This window comes from Dysidea avara, chromosome 2 (assembly GCF_963678975.1).
Source record: "Dysidea avara chromosome 2, odDysAvar1.4, whole genome shotgun sequence".
In the NCBI taxonomy this organism is placed as follows: domain Eukaryota; kingdom Metazoa; phylum Porifera; class Demospongiae; order Dictyoceratida; family Dysideidae; genus Dysidea; species Dysidea avara.
In genome coordinates this window covers 48,324,177-48,343,643 of record NC_089273.1, presented here as the reverse complement: position 1 = coordinate 48,343,643, position 19,467 = coordinate 48,324,177, and the positions used below count along the sequence as shown (strand labels likewise).

The window sequence follows — 19,467 nt, the reverse complement described above, 5'->3', positions numbered from 1 at the left end:
CTTGTTCACTGGGTAGGCGTGACTGTGTATCTGAAGGCTCTGCTCTTGCTTTGTGCATGTACATGTGTGTGTTGTAATGATATGTGATAATTCTTGATATGGTATAGTGAACCCACATAAAATATCCTAGGAAGAAAAAGGCATTATTTTACCAAAAGGCATTGTTTTATATTTTATTATTGTAGCACCTTCAAAGATGAAGATATGAGACAAGGTCTGAAGTGATAGCAGGTGATTGTGTAACATCTCGAACTTGATACTTATTATCAGGACTTTCATGGTGAGTAATGTAGCAAAATTACAAAAATACATTGTTATATAATAACTGTATTTTGTTATTTTTTGGCAGTCGTCTCCCTCAAACTGGAGACTTCTGAACCTTCTGTTATACCTAATACTCTTGGCATAATAATCCTCTGTATGATGTAATAATAGTTCACTAAATGATTCTTGATATGAAGTAAAGTGGAACCTCTCCATTGTGTATGTATATAAGTCACCTTGTGTATTTTACTGTTCTCTAGATGTTTTTAGTGTATTAAAGATGGCCACACAAGACTAAATCACTCCTTGAACTTGTTCTAAAGGATAAATGCTAGTAGCTTATATTTAGCATTAGTAGTGAGCTGTAGGTTCCGAATGGGACCTTAACTAGTTCAGTAAATTAGTTAATCTGATCATGGAATGTGCAACAACCAAAAATATGTCAGTCCAGTCCACGGAATAGTGATGGTCAACAAGTAGTATACAATGTGTAGAGTGTACATTTATAATATTCTTTTAAGATGGTCAGTTCATTTGTGGGATATATCCAACCCTTGTTTTTTTTTGGAAGAAGTCTACCTCAAAAGTGGGGATGACCTTATGTAGTGCTGTACCGATAATTGGATCAGCCAAAATATCGGCCACCAATATGGCATGTTTTACCAATATCGGTATCGGTACAGAACAGCAGGGAGGACTGATATCGCTACTGATATTTCTATAGCAATAGTTTGTACATAATAGATCATAATATTGGTTTTCTGTGTTATCCATGTGGTTGTTTAGTGGTAGTGGCTTATTGTTCACTCAACAGCAAGCACTACACTACGTGAAGCCATACAAACACACAAGATTCTGCTGGAAACCTTATCTTATATATATAGTACTGTACCTTTGTAATATAAAGACAGTCACAGGATATCCAAGGAAACCTACATACTGTACCAGTCTTCATACAAGCCAATAAAATACGGAGTAATGCAGAAATATCCCTTTAAGGCTTCATGGGAGTATGCATAAAAATGTTTGTGGGTGCCTAATTGTCTGGATTGCACAATAGAAATGCAAGCCACTGTCACCACAGGTATAGAGTGAGTAATGAATATATACACATGTTGTTGTAGAGTAGGTACAGTGTAAATGTACACACTTTTGCATAGAGTATCTGTGACTTTTGGTTGTAATACAAATATCGGATTGACTATCGGTTATCGGCTTCTTTGGTGATATCCATATCAGATATCTGTACAGCTCTACCCTTATGTACTAATTGCAAGTCTGTGTGTAATTATTGATTATTGGGGTTGCCCTAACATTTAACTACACTTGTTAAATAATTCTGTTTATCGTCCATCTGTTTTCCAGAATGTTTCAAGCATGTTTTGTCCTTGGCTAAACTTTAGATGAACTTTACCAAGGACCTACGTACTTACTGTAAATACATGAGCATCCTTATAGAGTAGTTATTTTATGTTATCTGCAATATGGGTGTAGTCTGTTTGAAATCGTGCCTTGTCTTTGTACTACTTTGATACCATAAGTAACAACTCTTCACCATCATAAAATACATAGTTGTGCCCCCTAAAACTGAGATAGGCTTCTAGAATTTTTAATTTTTTACATTTGAATCTACATATACATGTACAGTACATACTGTAGGGTAAGTAATGAAACAAGTTAGTTCATCTATACCTGTACAGTAGCTACGTATGATATACAATGATGTAAGTGTCTAATAATACAAGTACACAAAAAAATTAGGAATTTCAACTACAGTAGGGACCATAGCACATCGATAAAAAGTACTGAAACAAGTTGGAGTAGTCCATGATATTAAATCACAGTAAAACAATAAGAAGTTATATCCCTACTGTGCTCAAGATATCATAGCGGAAATGCACAGTAGGGATATAACACTTCTTATTGATTTAATATCATGGACTACTCCAACTTGTTTCAGTACTTTTTATCAATGTGCTATGGTCCCTACTCTAGTTGAAAATTCCTAATTTTTTCATGTACTTGTTTGTTAACTTTTTTTTGTAAATAATTTTATTATGATTGGTAAACCCACGCATACCGCATCTGAAAAGGCACCGCGTGCCCCAGCTATATCAATTATCGTCTGAAGGTGAAGTATTCATTACGCTTTGTTGTCAGTTATGTTCAACCCGTTACACAGCATTTCGAATCAAGAACTGTTCGAAAAGTACCTCTGCAATTGAAATAGCCACGATGAAAAATACGGACGATTTCCATTTCGAAGGGAAGCCATCACATGCTCTCGCCAAATCGACACCTTTCCCTGTCAGCAAAGATGAATGGGACACAAAGGAGGACACTATAAGTCCATGAAGAATGCATTGCACGTACTGCGGTATGCCAAAAGGCACCTGTCGGGCTGAAGCGATGTCGAACAGTGAAAAAATCAAGCCCGTAGCCTTAGCCGTTATCGAGGTACGCTTGTCTGAAGGCTTCAGTCAGTCAGTCAGTCAGTCAGTAGAAAATTTTGTTGAATAAAATAATTTTAAAATTCTGTAGCAACTTGTTGAAAGCGTTTCGGGTCGATCTGAAAGCTTGTTTGGGCTTAGTTTTACCTTACCAATACTGCCTCATCATCGTAAGGGAAAATCGAGGCTGGTTTTTGGGTGATATTATTTCGTGGGCCACGCCTACTCCTTTGTGGTCCCTACTATACAGTTACTATCGTACTGTATGATAACTACAGGTATACACTGTACACAGATGACCTCCCTTGTTTCAGAGCTTTTAAAACCAGGCACACGCAGTTTACTGAGATTGTTTTTGTAAAAGTGTGTGTGTGTGTGTGTGTGTGTGTGTACCTGCTGTATCTGTGTGTTCCTCCATACACACCCACGTGAGCAAATTTGCTAAATGGTAAAAAGTACCCAGAATGTATGTACTGTACATAAGAACTGAAAGCTAGAATAATTTATTAAAATTCCACACTTAAACTTTGCTCTGTGGTGGTTTCTTCTCAGTGGTCTGAGATATGGGTATGGTGACTCTTTGTGAATGGTCTTCCCTTTCGGTTTTTTAGACATCTAACAACTTTGAAGGCCTATTAGGTTACCAGAGATAGCGTATACTTCAAGTTAAAAGGGGGACATTATGTGAACAAAAATGAAGGGCAGCCCCAAGGCTTTATCTAAACAATTTGCATGAAAAAAACACGATGGACACATTATAACACAAATGAGAAGATACTTTTGTGCATAATTTTCTGTTTAAAGTGGTTTGTTATAGTTACGCTTTGTTAGCAGCACATACGTAGCAACATAATTACAGAATTACAAAATAATTCATGAATAACGAAAACACTAACGTATAGTGTTTACAAATTCAATTATCTTGCTGAAGTAAGCTGACAGCTCAAGGTGTCAATTCACAGTAGTGTACGATGGACTCCCTAGTAACTGCATGGCCGCCAGGTTTTCAGAAGTAGCATAACACAATTTGTTATTTCTATGATCCCTGTAACCTCATTTTCTTTACATTTGTTTATTATTATTTGTGACCTAATTTTAGAAAACCGTTGATATCTGCGCAATTTTCAAAATGCATTTTGTTTGTTCTTTGTTTTCTACAGTGACAGAGGAATGGACTAGCTAAGTTTCAGCTTCATAAGTTAAGCAACGTTGGAAATACAGCACTAGACAGCCGGACGAGCAAATAAATTGATAAGTATGTACAGAAGCTATCGAGAAAAGAATCTACAGGTGCTTACATAAACCATCATAACTTACTGATAAAACGGCATATGGAATTGAATGTTGTGTTTGCCATGAATGTGTGCATCCACCAAGGTATAGTTTTTGCCCTAGGCATGTTTCTGTGTTCGAGAAGGAAGGAAAATTCACTGAAAATGATTGTCGGTAAATGTTTTCGTCACCGCAATGTAAACAAACGTCTGTAACTTTGAAATCCATTCGTGTAGGGAGATGAAACAAAGATTTTGTACTCACTATGAACAGGCAAACACGATGATGTCCAGGATTTATCCATTGGAGGCTTAATTCACCCACCAGTGAGGCGATAAAAGCTTGCATAATTTTTTTTCTGGAGCTTGCGTTTTTTACCCATAGTTTTTAAGTGTATTTTATTACAAAAGTACTGTTGTGCGTATATCGACAGTTTTCCAAAATTCAGACACATTTTTTTTGATTTACGTACATATGACTTGTGAACCAGTGCATATCACATCAAAGGAAAGAATAATGCCATATGTTTACTTGGTAGACATGGTTCAGAGCCATGTACTCCTGCTCCAGGAGAATTTTCCCAACCTGACCTGATTACGTAGTTAACAGGTCTCCCAATACTTGCTAGGGCATGGTAACTAAAAGCATCAATTGGCTTTTTTTTCTTTCCTTCTTCTTTTGCTTTTTTCTTTCTTTTTTTTGTGCGTACGTGTAAAAGGTTTGGTCACATGACATCACATTTATCTCATGATCTAAAAGAAGTGTTGATGTTCAACGTTAACATGCAGTTGTTAGCTTCTGAGTACAAGCCATAAAGTTCCATTAATCTACCACTTAACACTTCTCACAAGTTCAAACACCAAACTACATAATATACAACACACAATGATGTAGCTAAAATTAAATACCACAATCAGTTACTCAACTTGCCACTATAAATGTAGGATGAAGGTTTGATCTGTAGACTTCAATGCTTTAATCGGAATACCATCAATTATCTCATTAATTTTTGAAAGGTTTTCACATATTCAGTGGAAACCTTAATAAGTTACTATGTCATTAACTTATGTTATAGAACTTTGCGTGGGCGAGATCAAAGGAAAAAGTGTACTTTAAGTTTCATAAAGTACACTCTCAGCCGGCCAACTGCTTCATCGACCACAAAGAGTACTTTATTCGTTCAATAAAGCACTTTTTGCGGTGCAATAAAGCACTCTTTCTGGGCAATAAAGCACAGTTGCCCACGTGCCTTAGTGTAGGCTAATAGCCTAAGGGGCTCGCGCCAGTACGACTAATCACCCAAGCCGGTGAAGGCTGATAGCCTCGCCGCGCTGAGTGATCAATCACCCCAGCTGATACGAGTTCCACCACTGGATTGCTTTTATAGACATACCTAAATGCTTCGATGATGGGTGAGAGAAGATAACGTTGCTGTTACGTTTGTTAATGTAAACGGACAAGTCCTGGAGATATCACGGAAATACTTCACCATGTGACTCGCAATAAAATCGATTGTGGGTTGTGAGCAAAACCTGCCAAAAGACGCGATGAACGTCTACTATGCCAAACTATGGTGAAATACGCGTGAGTTACTTTGTTAAACTAGTTTGTGTGCGTTCAGGCTGCTAATAGTTCGTGCAACGCTTGTTAATTACGAGTCCTAGTGTATGGTGAAGCTACACGACTAGAAAGTTCCATAAATCATTTAAAGCATAGCCTTGCTCGTGCTATATGAAAAATAAAGTACTCGGCCGCGCGCCTCGTACTTTATTTTTCATATAGCACTCGCGGCTATACTTTAACATATACGAAAGTAGTTTTGATTAGCTCAATCATCAACTGCCTTCTGGTACTTTTCAATCATCCCAGACTGTAGGAATGACTCAGTAAAGCAGAAGTGTCAGTGTCATATGATATACGGTATTGCTCAAATGCAACATGACTCGCAAGAGTGCGAGCAATCAAAGCTCACTAATTAAAGTGCATGGTACTCATTTCACTTTCAAACATTATCTCAAACAAAACAGTATGAATAGTTGTGAGTGATACAGGTACCACACCTTTCAATTAGTAAGATTTTAAATTGCTCACACTCTCATGAGACAACCTTGCAATCAAGAAGTACTATAAAGAACGAACAACACTTGTGCTGTAAAATAACCAGAATTCCTAAGGCTTGTAATTTTGTGTGATAATGGATAAGTTATTATCACAATAATCCAAACTTTATCATGATAATCACAAAGTTACCAAAGATGTGTTGGGATGTGCAAATTGGCACACAATTATTATTTTCATGAAGAATAAAACAGTTGACCTCAATAACAAAGTATAGCTAACAAGGTTTTGAGCTACATGTAGAAATGTTAAAATGTAACTGGATCTGTGAAAACCTGACACAATCACGTATTTCTCAAATTCGCATTTATTTAATCTACTTGGCCAAGTGTATGCTGTCAGCCTGGTATGGCAATAACATTGGGAGATACAGCCTACAAAATAGCGTCAACAGAAAGATTGATTTGTGCAGCATGTGTAGGGAAACTAAATTACAGGTGCTTAAACAGTTGTAACTTACAAACAGAATGACGTATAAAGTGGAAGTTTACATCATCATGTTTACCATGAATAGGGAAATTGATAGTTGTGTAATAGTGCGTTTACACTAGTAGCTCCAGCTCGGTACGGTATGCTACGTTTTAAGTGCTCATTTACATTGGTAAGGAAATAACTGTGCTGAGCAAGTTTATACATAAGTACATGGCAGCTAAAGTATCGTCCTACGAGATGCCCTCACTGTTTTCAAGCTTGTTTCAAGCTGTTGCTGTTGTACAAGTTACCAGCAATCCGTTTGAGGCACAATATCAGCGGTTACCGCTCGATGGACAGCTCATTTCAAGTCGAACGTGGTAACTGGACTTTGTTTCACGTTTGGCCATGGTAGAAGCCATTGTATTTACGTACGGCAGCCAAGGATATAGCAAAGTTTGTTTCAATTTGTCTACTGTGCCGTGCCGTACCGAGCCAGCATGGTTGAAGTAGCAGGGCCAGGCGAGCCCGGCACGGAACGGTTTGGCTCGGATCGATACCCGTTTGCACTAGCAAAATTAAGCGTACCGTGCCGTGCCGCACCGTGCCCAACTGCTAATGTAAACGCACTATAAGTTTTTAAACCAGGCGCATGCCCACAGCCGGCCAAAGGCCGGCTGTGAGTGCGCGCCTGGTTTACTGAAATTATTTTCGTAAAAGTGTGTGTGTGTGTGTACCTATCTACCTATCTATGTTTGTCCGTACGCACCCACGTGAGCAAAATCGTTTAATAATGGTAAAAGCAGCTTTTACGTAAGAAGTAAAAGTGAAATGAAGTCTGTATTAAACTTCTGCACAGGTGAACGTTTCTCTGAGGTGGTTTCTTTTCAGCGGACTGAAATACGGGTGTGGCGACTTTCCTCAGACTACCTTTCCTTTGAGGTTTTCGGGTGTTTAACAACTGAAATACAACGGTGCAGGCCTCGTACACTACCAGGAATAGTCTATCGCTTCAAGTTGAAAGGGGGCGTATCCCGTACGTACGTGAACGAAAATGAAGAACAGCTTTGAGGCTTTGTCGAGAGAATTTGTTGGAAAAACACATTAGTCACACTATAAAACAGTTTAGAAGATAGTTCTGTGCGTAATATGTTGGTAAAAGCAGTTTGTTTAACAAACGCTTCCTTAACAATGCATAGTAATGTAATTGAACGAATTATGGAAATTTCATGAATTACGAAATACGAGAATTAGCTAATAATATTATTGCACAACCCAAAACTACCCTATTGTAAATTAGTAATACATAGTTGGTTAATTCATAGTAGCATATACTGTCTATAGATAATTCCAGATGAGTTAGCTAGCTACATGGCACCTGGTTTTTAGAAGTAGCACAGCATCAACTTGTTCTTGTATCACCTTTCTTCACTACATACAATGGTGAAATCAGTAAAGAGAGATTGAGCAAGTACTATCATTTTAGAGTGAAACATTCATAACTTGTCTATGAAACAGATTTTCAAACTTCATACTCTTAATTGAGTAGATGAATAAGATGATATCCAGGTTTTTGGCTCTTTCTTCTCAAAGAACAAAGCATTCAGAAACTTTACAGACTTTTTAATAATACACAAGTATTTCACCCATTGTATTCATTGTTTAAATTTAAGTTTGCATGATTGTGTCAGGTTGTAGCAGCAGATCTGGTCACAAATGTTTGTGTATTCAGTTAACTGACAATAGTGTTACAATGTGTACAGTATAGTGGTCTTGAAAGATGATAGTGTGGTTTGTATTGTGTAATGTAAAAGCTTTCTTACGATCAGTAAATTTGTGTGGATATCCAATTGGTGTACAATGATAGATCATTAAAATGATTGTTGATATGAAGTGTAGTGGAACCTTTCCATTGTATACATAAGTCACCTTGTTTTTTAAAATATTCTCTTTAGATATTTTTAGTGTATTAAAAGATGGCCGCACATTGAAGGATAAATACCAATAGCTTATATTTAGTATTTAGTAGCGAGCTATAGGTTCCGAATGGGACCTTAACTAGTTCAGTAAATTAGTTAATCTGATCATGGAATGTGCATTGATCAAAAATATGTCAGTCCAGTCCACGTAATAGTGACAGTCAACAAGTACATGGGGTAAGTATAATGAGACAAATTAGACCTGAGCTACATACGTATAATAATCTTCATAGCTATGACTGAAGTAGAGATTATCCATCTAGTAATAAAGCTGAAAGTATACACAGATGATCTCCCTTGCATTTTATTTCTTTGATTCCTACTCAAACATTATTTTTCTTTGTACTTATTTGTTAACTTTTTTTTTTAATTTAAGTAAACCAGCGTATATCAGATCAAAGGAAAGAATGATGTCAGCTATAATAATCAATTTGAGTATGCTGGGTGAGGAAGCAGCCCACATAGCCATGACATCAGTGGATATCTGGTGTTAACCGATACCTTTACTTGGTAGACATGGTACAGCTGTCTACTCCTGCTCCAGGAGGATTTGCCTGTATTGACTTGAGTATACACAGGTCTCCCAATACTTGCTAGAGCACGGTAGCTAAAGTCATTGCTTTTTGTTTTTTTGTGTATATGTATAATGTAATGGTTTGGTCACATGACATCACATTTATCTCATGGCCTGAAAGAAGTGTTGATGTTGAACTACATTGACACTTCATTAGCTTCTCATTAGCTTCTGAGTACAACCCATAAAGTTCCATTAATCTACCCCTTAATACTTCTCATAAGTTTGTGAATTGTCAAACACCAAACTACATAATAAACAGCACACAATGATGTAGCTAAAATTAAATACCACAATCAGTTACTCAATTTGCCACTATAAATAAAGGATGAAGGTTTAATCCATAGATTCCAGCCATGATTCCAGCCAGGATTCCAATTATATAATTTTTGAGTGGTTTTCACATGTTTAGTGGAAACCTTAGTAAGTTTGGAGGTAATTTTGATTAGCCTTTTATTCATCTGCAATGCTTACATACTTCGATTGATTTTCCTTATTTAGCAAACTTGATGGTACTCCTTATCACATCTCTATGAAACTTCTTTTTTTAAATAAACAATACTTGTCAAAAAACTATGGATTAAAGTGCAGGAGTGTGTGTGTGCTCAATACAGCAACATATAGAGTAGGGTTCTGTAATTCTCTGACAATTGTTGGACAAACAAGCAGATAGGCATTTCACTAAATGGAAAACCTCATAATTCATTACCTCATCGACTGACATCACAAGAAGTCTAATGAGCACTCGATGATCTTCAACTACCCTCTGGTGAAAATGTTTCTTCTCAATCATCCCAAACTGTAGGACTAACTCAGCAAAGCAGAAGTGTCGGTATCAATGATATATGGTACTGCTCAAATACGACATGATCTCATGAGAGTGTGAGCAATTAAAACTCACTAATTAAAGTACATGACACTCATTTCACTTTCAAACATTATCTCAAACAAAACAGTATGAATACTTGTGAGAGATACAGGCATCACGCCTTTCAGTTGGTAAGATTTTAATTGGTCACACTCTCACAAGACAACCTTGCATTTAAGAGGTACTGTAAAGGTCAAACAACACTTGTGCTGTAAAATAACCAGAATCCCTAAGACCTGTAATGCTGTGTGATAATGGAAAGGTTATATCACAATAATCCAAACTTTATCATGATAATCACAAAGTTACCAAAGATGTGTTGTGATGTGTAAAATGACACACGATTATTATTGTCATGAAGAATAAAACAGTTGACCTCAATAACAAAGTATAGCTAACAAGGTTTTGAGCTGCATGTAGAAATGTTAAAATGTAACTGGATCTGTGAAAACCTGACACAATCACGTATTTCTCAAATTCGCATTTGAAATCTACTTAGCCAAGTGTATGCTCTCAGCCTGGTATGGCAATAACTTTGGAAGATACAGCCTACAAAATAGCATCAACAGAAAGATTGATTTGTACAGCAAGTGTAGGGAAAATAAATTACAGGTGCTTAAACAGTTGTAACTTACAAACAGAATGACATATAGAGTGGAAGTTTACATCATCGTGTTTGCCATGAATAGGGAAATTGGTAACTGTGTAAATTTTTCTTGTATCACCTTTCTTCACTACATACAATGGTGGAATCAGTAAAGAGAGATTGATTGAGTACTATCATTTTAGAGTGAAACATCCATAACTTTGCAGTGAAACAGATTTTCAAGTTTCGTACTCTTGAGTAGGTGAATAAGATGATATCCTGGTTTGCATTGTTAAGCCCTTTCTTCTCTAAGAACAAAGCATTCAAAAAGTTTACGGACTTTTTCACAAGTATTTCACCCATTGTATTCATTGTTTTATACTGTAAAATTTAAGTTTGCATGATTATGTCAGGTTGTAGCAGATCTGGTCACAAATGTTTGTGTATTCAGTTAACTGACAATAGTGTTATAATGTGTACAGTATAGTGGTCTTGAAAGATGATGGTGTGGTTTGTATTGTGTAATGTAAAATAGCTTTCTTGGGATTAGTAAATTTGTGTGGATATCTAATTGGTGTACAATGATAGATCACTAAAATGATTCTTGATATGAAGTGGAGTGGAACCTCTCCATTGTATACATAATCACCTTGTTTTTGAATATTCTCTTTAGATGTTTTAGTGTATTAAAAGATGGCCGCACAAGATTAAATCACTCCTTGAATTTGTTCTAAGGATATCTTGAAGGATAAATACCAGTAGCTTATATATAACATTTAGTAGCGAACTGTAGGTTCCGAATGGGACCTTAATTAATTCGGTAAATTAGTTAATCCAATCATGGAATGTGCATTGATCAAAAATATGTCAGTCCAGTCCACGTAATAGTGACAGTCAACAAGTAGTATACATCTGTATAGAGTATACAATATGTTTATAATATTCCTTTATGTGGATATGGTCAGTTTGAAATCGTACCTGGTCTTCTTACTGCCTTGGAACCATAAGCAACAACTCATCACCATCACAAAACAGTTGTGTCTCCTAAAACTGAGATAGGCTTTATAGAAATTTTTACATTTGAATATACAGACCTGTATTATGTGGGGTAAGTATAATGACACAAATTAGACCTGAGCTACATACGTATAGTAATCTTCGTAGCTATGACTGAAGTAGAGATTATTCATCTAGTAATAAAGCTGAAAGTATACACAGATGATCTCCCTTGCCTTTTATTTCTTTGATTCCTACTCAAACATTATTTTACTTTATACTTATTTGTTAACTTTTTTTTTATTTAAGTAAACCAGCGTATATCAGATCAAAGGAAAGAATGATGTCAGCTATAATAATCAATTTGAGTGTGCTGGGTGAGGAAGCAGCCCACCTAGCTGTAACATCAATAGATATCTGGTGTTAACTGATACCTTTACTTGGTAGACATGGCAGATTTACCCGCACTGACCTACTTAATACACAGGTCTCCCAATACTTGCTAGAGCACGTTAGCTAGAGTCATTGTTTTTTTTTTTGTTTTTTTTTGTGTATATGTATAATGTAAAAGGTTTGGCATGTGACATTACATTTATATCATGACCTGAAAGAAGTGTTGATGTTGAACTACGTAATTCAACCTTGACACTTCATTAACTTCTCATTAGCTTCTGAGCACAACCCATAAAGTTCTATTAATCTACCCCTTAACACTTCTTATAAGTTTGTGAATTGTCAAACACCAAACTACATAATAAACAACACACAATGATGTAGCTAAAATTGAATACCACAATCAGTTACTCAATTTGCCACTATAAATATAGGATGAAGGTTTAATCCATAGATTCAGGCAATGGTTCCAATTATATAATTTTTGAGTGGTTTTCACATGTTTAGTGGAAACCTTAGTAAGTTTGGAGGTAATTTTGATTAGCCTTTTATTCATCTGCAATGCTTACATACTTCGATTGATTTTCCTTATTTAGCAAACTTGATGGTACTCCTTATCACATCTCTATGAAACTTCTTTTTTTAAATAAACAATACTTGTCAAAAAACTATGGATTAAAGTGCAGGAGTGTGTGTGTGCTCAATACAGCAACATATAGAGTAGGGTTCTGTAATTCTCTGACAATTTTTGGACAAACAGACAGATAGGCATTTCAATAAATGGAAAACCTCATAATTCATTACCCCATCGACTGACATCACAAGAAGTCTAATGAGCACTCGATGATCTTCAACTACCCTCTGGTGAAAATGCTTCTTCTCAATCATCCCAAACTGTAGGACTAACTCAGCAAAGCAGAGGTGTCGGTATCAATGATATACGGTACCACTTAAATGCGACATCATCTCGTAAGAGTGCAAGCAATTAAAGCTCACTAATTAAAAGTGCATAGCACTCATTTCACTTGCAAACATTATCTCAAACAAAACAGGATGAATAGTTGTGAGTGAAACAGGTACCACGCCTTTTATTAATAAGTTTTTAATTGCTCACATTCTCACAAGACAACCTTGCTTTTAAGAGGTACTGTAAAGGTCAAACAACACTTGTGCTGTAAAATAACCAGAATTCCTAAGACCTGTAATGCTGTGTGGTAATGGAAAAGTTATATCACAATAATCCAAACTTTATCATGATAATCACCAAGTTATCAAAGATGTGTTGTAATGTGTAAAATAACACACGATTATTTATTTTCATGAAGAATAAAACAGTTGACTTCAATAACAAAGTATAGCTAACAAGGTTTTGAGCTACATGTATAAATGTTAAAATGTAACTGGATCTATGAAAACCTGACACAATCGCGTATTTCTCAAATTCGCATTTATTTAATCTACTTAGCCAAGTGTATGCTGTCAGCCTGATATGGCAATAACATTGGGAGATACAGCCTACAAAATAGCATCGACAGAAAGATTGATTTGTACAGCAAGTGTAGGGAAAATAAATTACAGGTGCTTAAACAGTTGTAACTTACAAACAGAATGACATATAGAGTGGAAGTTTACATCATCGTGTTTACCATGAATAGGGAAATTGATAGTTGTGTGAGCTTTTCTTGTATCACCTTTCTTCACTACATACAATGGTGGAATCAGTAAAGAGAGATTGATGGAGTACTATCATTTTAGAGTGAAACATCCATAACTTTGCAGTGAAACAGATTTTCAAGTTTCGTACTCTTGAGTAGGTGAATAAGATGATATCCTGGTTTGCATTGTTAAGCCCTTTCTTCTCTAAGAACAAAGCATTCAAAAAGTTTACGTACTTTTTAATAATACACAAGTATTTCACCCATTGTATTCATTGTTTTATATTGTAAATTTAAGTTTGCATGATTGTGTCAGGTTGTAGCAGATCCGGTCACAAATGTTTGTGTATTCAGTTAACTGACAAGAGTGTTATAATGTGTACAGTATAGTGGTCTTGAAAGATGATAGTGTGGTTTGTATTGTGTAATGTAAAAAACTTTCTTGTGATTAGTGGATATCTAATTGGTATACACTTAATAAACCAAAACCCACAATCACTTCACATAGTGTTGTATAAATAGAATACAAAAGTAGGGTATTGTAATGTATAGAGTTGCAAAACAATGTTTTTTTGGGAAGAAGTCTGCCTCAAAACTGGGGGTAGATTTCTATTAATTGTAATGTACATACATTTATATAATACTGACTCTATTGACAAAAGCTTTGTGTATGTGTGTGTGCGTGCTTGTGTGTGTGTGTGCGTGGCTCTGCCGTGTGACCATGTGCTGGAGGACTCCTTTGTATTGACCTTGAAAGCCATCAGGAGGTTATGCATACACTATGCTATACACCAGGAAAGAATGATGCCAGCTATAAAAATCAATTTATGTGTTTGTGTGTGCTGGGTGAGGAAGCATCCCACGTAGTCGTAACATCAGTGGATATCTGGTGTTATCTGATACCTTTACTTGGTAGACATGGTACAGCCATCTACTCCCTCTCCAGGAGGATTTGCCCACATTGACTCTTAGCACCTGAGTAGTGCACGGGTCTCTCAATATTTGCTAGAGCACAGTAGCTAAAGGCATTGTTTTTTGTTTTTTTTGTGTATATGTATAGTGTAAAATGTTGACCTACGTAATTCAACATTGGCACTCCATTAGCTTCTGAGTACAACCCATAAAGTTGCATTAATCTAGCCTTAACACTTCTCACAAGTTAGTGAATTTTCAAACACTAATCTGCATAATGAACAACACACAATAATGTAGCTAAAATTAAATACCACAATCAGTTGCTCAACTTGCCACTATAAATTTAGGATGAAGGCTTGATCCACAGGTTTCAGTTACTAATCCTTTTTTAGAAGTATATGTTAATTTTTGAGAGGTTTTCACATGTTTAGTGAAGACCTTAGTAATAAGTTACTTGATGGCACTCCTTATCACGTCTCTATAAAAGTTTTATTTCTTCTTTTTTTAATAAACAATACTGGGCAAAGAAACTATGGATTAAAGTGTAGGAGTGTGTGTGTACTCTTGCTTTGTGTATGTACATACGTAACATGTGTGCGTTGTAAAAGACACTATTTACCAATAGACATTGTTTTATTTTACCATTGTAGCACCATCAAAGATGAAGATATGAGACAATATCTGAAGTGGTATAGCAGGTAACATCTTGAACTTGATCAAGAATTTCATGGTGAGTAATGTATTGGTAGTGATATCTTACCTTTATATTTTACCTATCTTATACCTATCTTACCTTGATATCTTATATAGCTTCACTTTGTCACAACAGAAATGTGACATAATTGAACATGCGCCTCTGCATAATATCCTAATTGGGAGTAGGTTGAGTTACTTATGACAGCCATGTTTGAATTTCGCTCTTTAAGGAGTTACATGCTCCCTTGTCCGTAGGATCAAATGCGCTCCTGGTAGTAACAAGCTGGTCATATATCATCAGGTGTTTAAAGAGATGTACAGTAGTTTTTTAAAGCTCCAGAGACAGATGTTCACTTGAGTTACACCAAACCCACAATCACTTCTAGTATGGTGTTCAAAATTACAAAAAAAAAAAAAATTTTTTGATAATGTGTACATGCGTAATTGATTGTTTGTTTTTTGTTGTTGTTGTTTTTTTGGAAGATGTCTACCTCAAAAGTGAGAATGGCCTTATGTACTAATTAACAAGCCTGTGTGTATTGATTATGGGAGGTTACACTACGTAACATTTAGCTACACTTGTTACACTGAACAGATAATTAGCTACATACGTAAGTCAAGAAATATGTGTATCAGAATATTCTGTTTAGTGCCCATCTGTTTTCTAGAATGTTTTTAAACATGTTTTGTCCTCAACTAAACTATTAATGAATTTTACCAAGGACCATGAGCATTTTTTTTATTTTGTGTTATCTGTAATGTGGGCGTGGTCTGTTTGAAACCGTGCCTTGTCTTTGTACTACTTTGGAAAATATAGGCAACAACTCATCACCAGTGTTGGGACAGTTACTTTTTAAATGTAATGAACTATTTAGTTACAGTTACATATTACCCATAAATAAAGTAACTATAATAATATTACATATTATATTACTTTGTGTCCACAGCCTTAAGCTGTCATGTGTGAAACTACCACTTTATCACGTGACATGATTGCGTTGTTGGACAATGTGCAAATCTTGGTTATAAGTAAGAAACTGATGAATAAGCTTCATCCAGTAGGCTTCGTTACTTTGTAGTGGCTAGGCATTACTCAGTGGATTACTGACAAGATTAGTAACTTGGTTACTTAAAGTAATAATATTACATAATATTACACTTGTTACAGTAACTTCAATGCTTAGGTAATGCGTTACATTTGAAAGTAAATAACTTGAATTATATTACATGTTTTTATAGCAATTTCGTTATATTACTTCGTTACCACAAAAGTAAAAATTATCACGTAACATTTAACGTGTTATCCCCAACACTGCTCATCACCATCATAAAATAATTGTATCCCCCAAAACTGAGAGTAGTTCCATAGCTGAAAGTATACATAGATGACCTCTGTTGTTTTATTGCCTTTTTTTTTTCTTTGATTCCTACTCAAATGCATTTTTCTTTATCCTTTTTTGCTTTTCTTATTTACATATGGCTGGTGAACCAGCATATATCAGATCAAAGGTAAGAATATTGTCAGCTATAATAATCAATTTGAGTGTGCTGGGTGAGGAAGCAGCCCACCTAGTTGTAACATCAGTGGATATCTGGTGTTAACCGATACGTAGACATGGTACAGCCGTCTACTCCTGCTCCAGGAGGATTTGCCCAACACTGACCTGAGTAGTACACAGGTCTCCCAATACTTGCTAGAGCATGGTAGCTAAAGGCATTGTTGTTGTTTTTTTGTTATTGTTTTTTTTTTGTTATTGTTGTTTTTTGTGTATATGTATAATGTAAAAGGTTTGGCATGTGACATTACATTTATATCATGACCTGAAAGAAGTGTTGATGTTGAACTATGTAATTCAACATTGACACTTCATGAGCACAACCCATAAAATTCCATTAATCTACCTCTTAACACTTCTAACACTTCTCACAAGTTTGTGAATTGTCAAACACCAAACTACATATTAAGCCAAATTCCAAATGACGTCACAAAATGTAAATGGACGCTCTATTTGGGGGACTCTAATATTTTCGCAGAATGGTTTGTATGGCAAGTCCAATGTGATTATCCTTGATAGCTGAATATAATCGATTCACTGCTAATGTAAGCAAAAAGATGTTCTGGTACTTGTTTCCGAATATAGCGAAACCACTTTTTGCCAATTCTGATTAATTTTTGCTGTTTTCTACAGAGGCTTGACGTGCTGGGCCGACTCTAGCAATGATATCGCTCGTGACATCCGGAGATGGTGGAGCTAAGGGAGGTATTGGTAATGATTTTGATATATTGAGTGAAGACGATGTTCCGGAAGCTTCCTTGAATGGCAAAAAGCCCAGCCAACTAAACGTGACGCAGTTGAAGAGATGGCTTGCTTGCCGCGGAGCACCAACCGGTGGAAATAAACCTCAGCTACTAGAAAGGTGGCAGCACTACTTTAATGTGTATTCTTGAAAGCTTTTATCTGTATATAGGGTAGAATGCTACATTGAATATGGGTGGGATCAATATGTTATCGATCCAGATGGAGGAATAAACTGCCAGTGCCTACAAAAGTTGACATCAAGTAATAGCCTGGCTCGCAATCACATAAGCTCCTTCAGTGTATGCCTGCTAAGGAGGATCCAGATTGGACCACCAAGTTGAATCATTTGCCAACTATCACTTTTGGTACAATATATGACTTCCTTGTTAGTCGTAAAGTTTTCTTGAAGAGAGTCAGTGACATTGAAATCATTGTAGATGACCAAGAGGACAACTTATTGAGTAAAGAAAGCAGTTGTGATGAATCCTGGTACGAGGCAATCGAGTACACCCGTGCTTTAGATAAAGCTTATCGTTTTTTCAAGGATGGTCATATCCAGGATATAAAGTATCATCCCTGGATAAGCCAAACAGATTTTATATGCATATCAACCAAGGTTTTACCATCTATGAGAAAAGATCAGATATACAATGTCATAGTCATTATTCGAGAGTCAAATGCCCGTGTTGTTATAGCTTACTGTACTTGCTCAGCTGGATTGGCAGGATGTTGTAATCATGTTATTGTCTTGAAGATTATGTAGGGTTGGGTTTAAGAGAAGAGGAAGAACTTGGTTGTACTAGCAGATTGCAGACCTGGAATCAGCCCGGAAAACGTAATGTTGAGCCGCGTCCAACAGATGATGTTACAGTACATAAGGATGTGTATGGGAAGTAGAAAAGGTGTAAGCTGCAACATGTTAATAAGTGGGACTGTCGTCCAAGCTCAAGGAGGATCATTGATCCAGATAAGGCACGTACTCTGAGGGAAAGTTTATGTATCATTGAGCAAAATAAGATCATTGCTGCAAATTTTGCTATCAACACTGCCAGTACTGAGAGAGAGAGGGAACAAGCACTTGCAAAAGTATCTATGATGACTAACTATGGTACATCATGCTTTTTACAGATCTTGGATGATGACTCTGCCCCACTGGACAACAGGAAAGATGAAATGCAGAAGGAAAGAATTGCACAGGCAGAATAGAAGAAGCAGTTGTTTATGCAGCAACTTTCTGCTAACCAATCATCTGTTAAGCATGATCATAATTATATCAATTCCCCTATATCAAATTTTTGTTGGTGAGACAAAAAAATGTGCAGCGAAAGTTATTAGATGACCTCTACACCCATCATGTAAGCATCAATGCTACTGCAATACGGGAACTAGAGTTGTCCACATGAGGACAACGTCAATCAGACAGGTGGCACCATGAATGCAAACTTCGTGTGACTGCTTCTGGAATGAAGGAAATTTGTCATCAGAGACCAACAAAAATTAGATGACCTCTTCTCATTGCAGTCAATCAATACACCGGCAATTGATTATGGAAGAAAACATGAAACTGTTGCAATTTCTAGTTACGTAAAACATCAAAGAGCTAAAGGAAAAATAGTGAAGGTAGAATCATGTGGTCTTTTTGTTGACCATTCTATGCCTTGGCTTGCAGCAAGCCCAGATGGGATTGTAACTGACTTAAGTGAAATAAGCCACCCAAAGGGAATCTTAGAAATAAAGTGTCCTTATGTTTGTGAGAGACAAACCATAGATGATGCCTGTAAAACTGTGAATGGGTTTTGCTTGATGGAATCAAAAGGACAAATGATGTTATCAAAATTGCATGCTTACTTTTACATATACAAACTCAAATGCATGTTACAGGGCTTAAATGGTGAGATTTCTCACCAATGGGAGAACCCTTCATTCAGAGAATTGAATATGAACCAGCAGCGGCGGAGGAAGTAGTTGATATGAGGGGGGGCTCCGCTGA

At 36.3% G+C, this 19,467-nt stretch overlaps 1 protein-coding gene across 16 annotated transcripts in view; it reads left to right on the top strand.

The window, feature by feature from the left end:
• Positions 1–19,467, top strand: part of LOC136247517 (uncharacterized) — a 64,318-nt gene that overhangs the window by 27,766 nt on the left and 17,085 nt on the right. For 13 of the 16 annotated variants that reach the window (XM_066039256.1, XM_066039261.1, XM_066039249.1 and 10 more), the window contains 2 exons: positions 186–280; positions 15,132–15,211. The gene's annotated coding sequence lies outside the window, so the exon portion shown is untranslated. Of the gene's footprint in view, positions 1–185; positions 281–3,874; positions 4,005–15,131; positions 15,212–19,467 lie in introns of all 16 variants that reach the window. The other 3 variants (XM_066039262.1, XM_066039251.1, XM_066039255.1) reach the window with 1 other exon arrangement.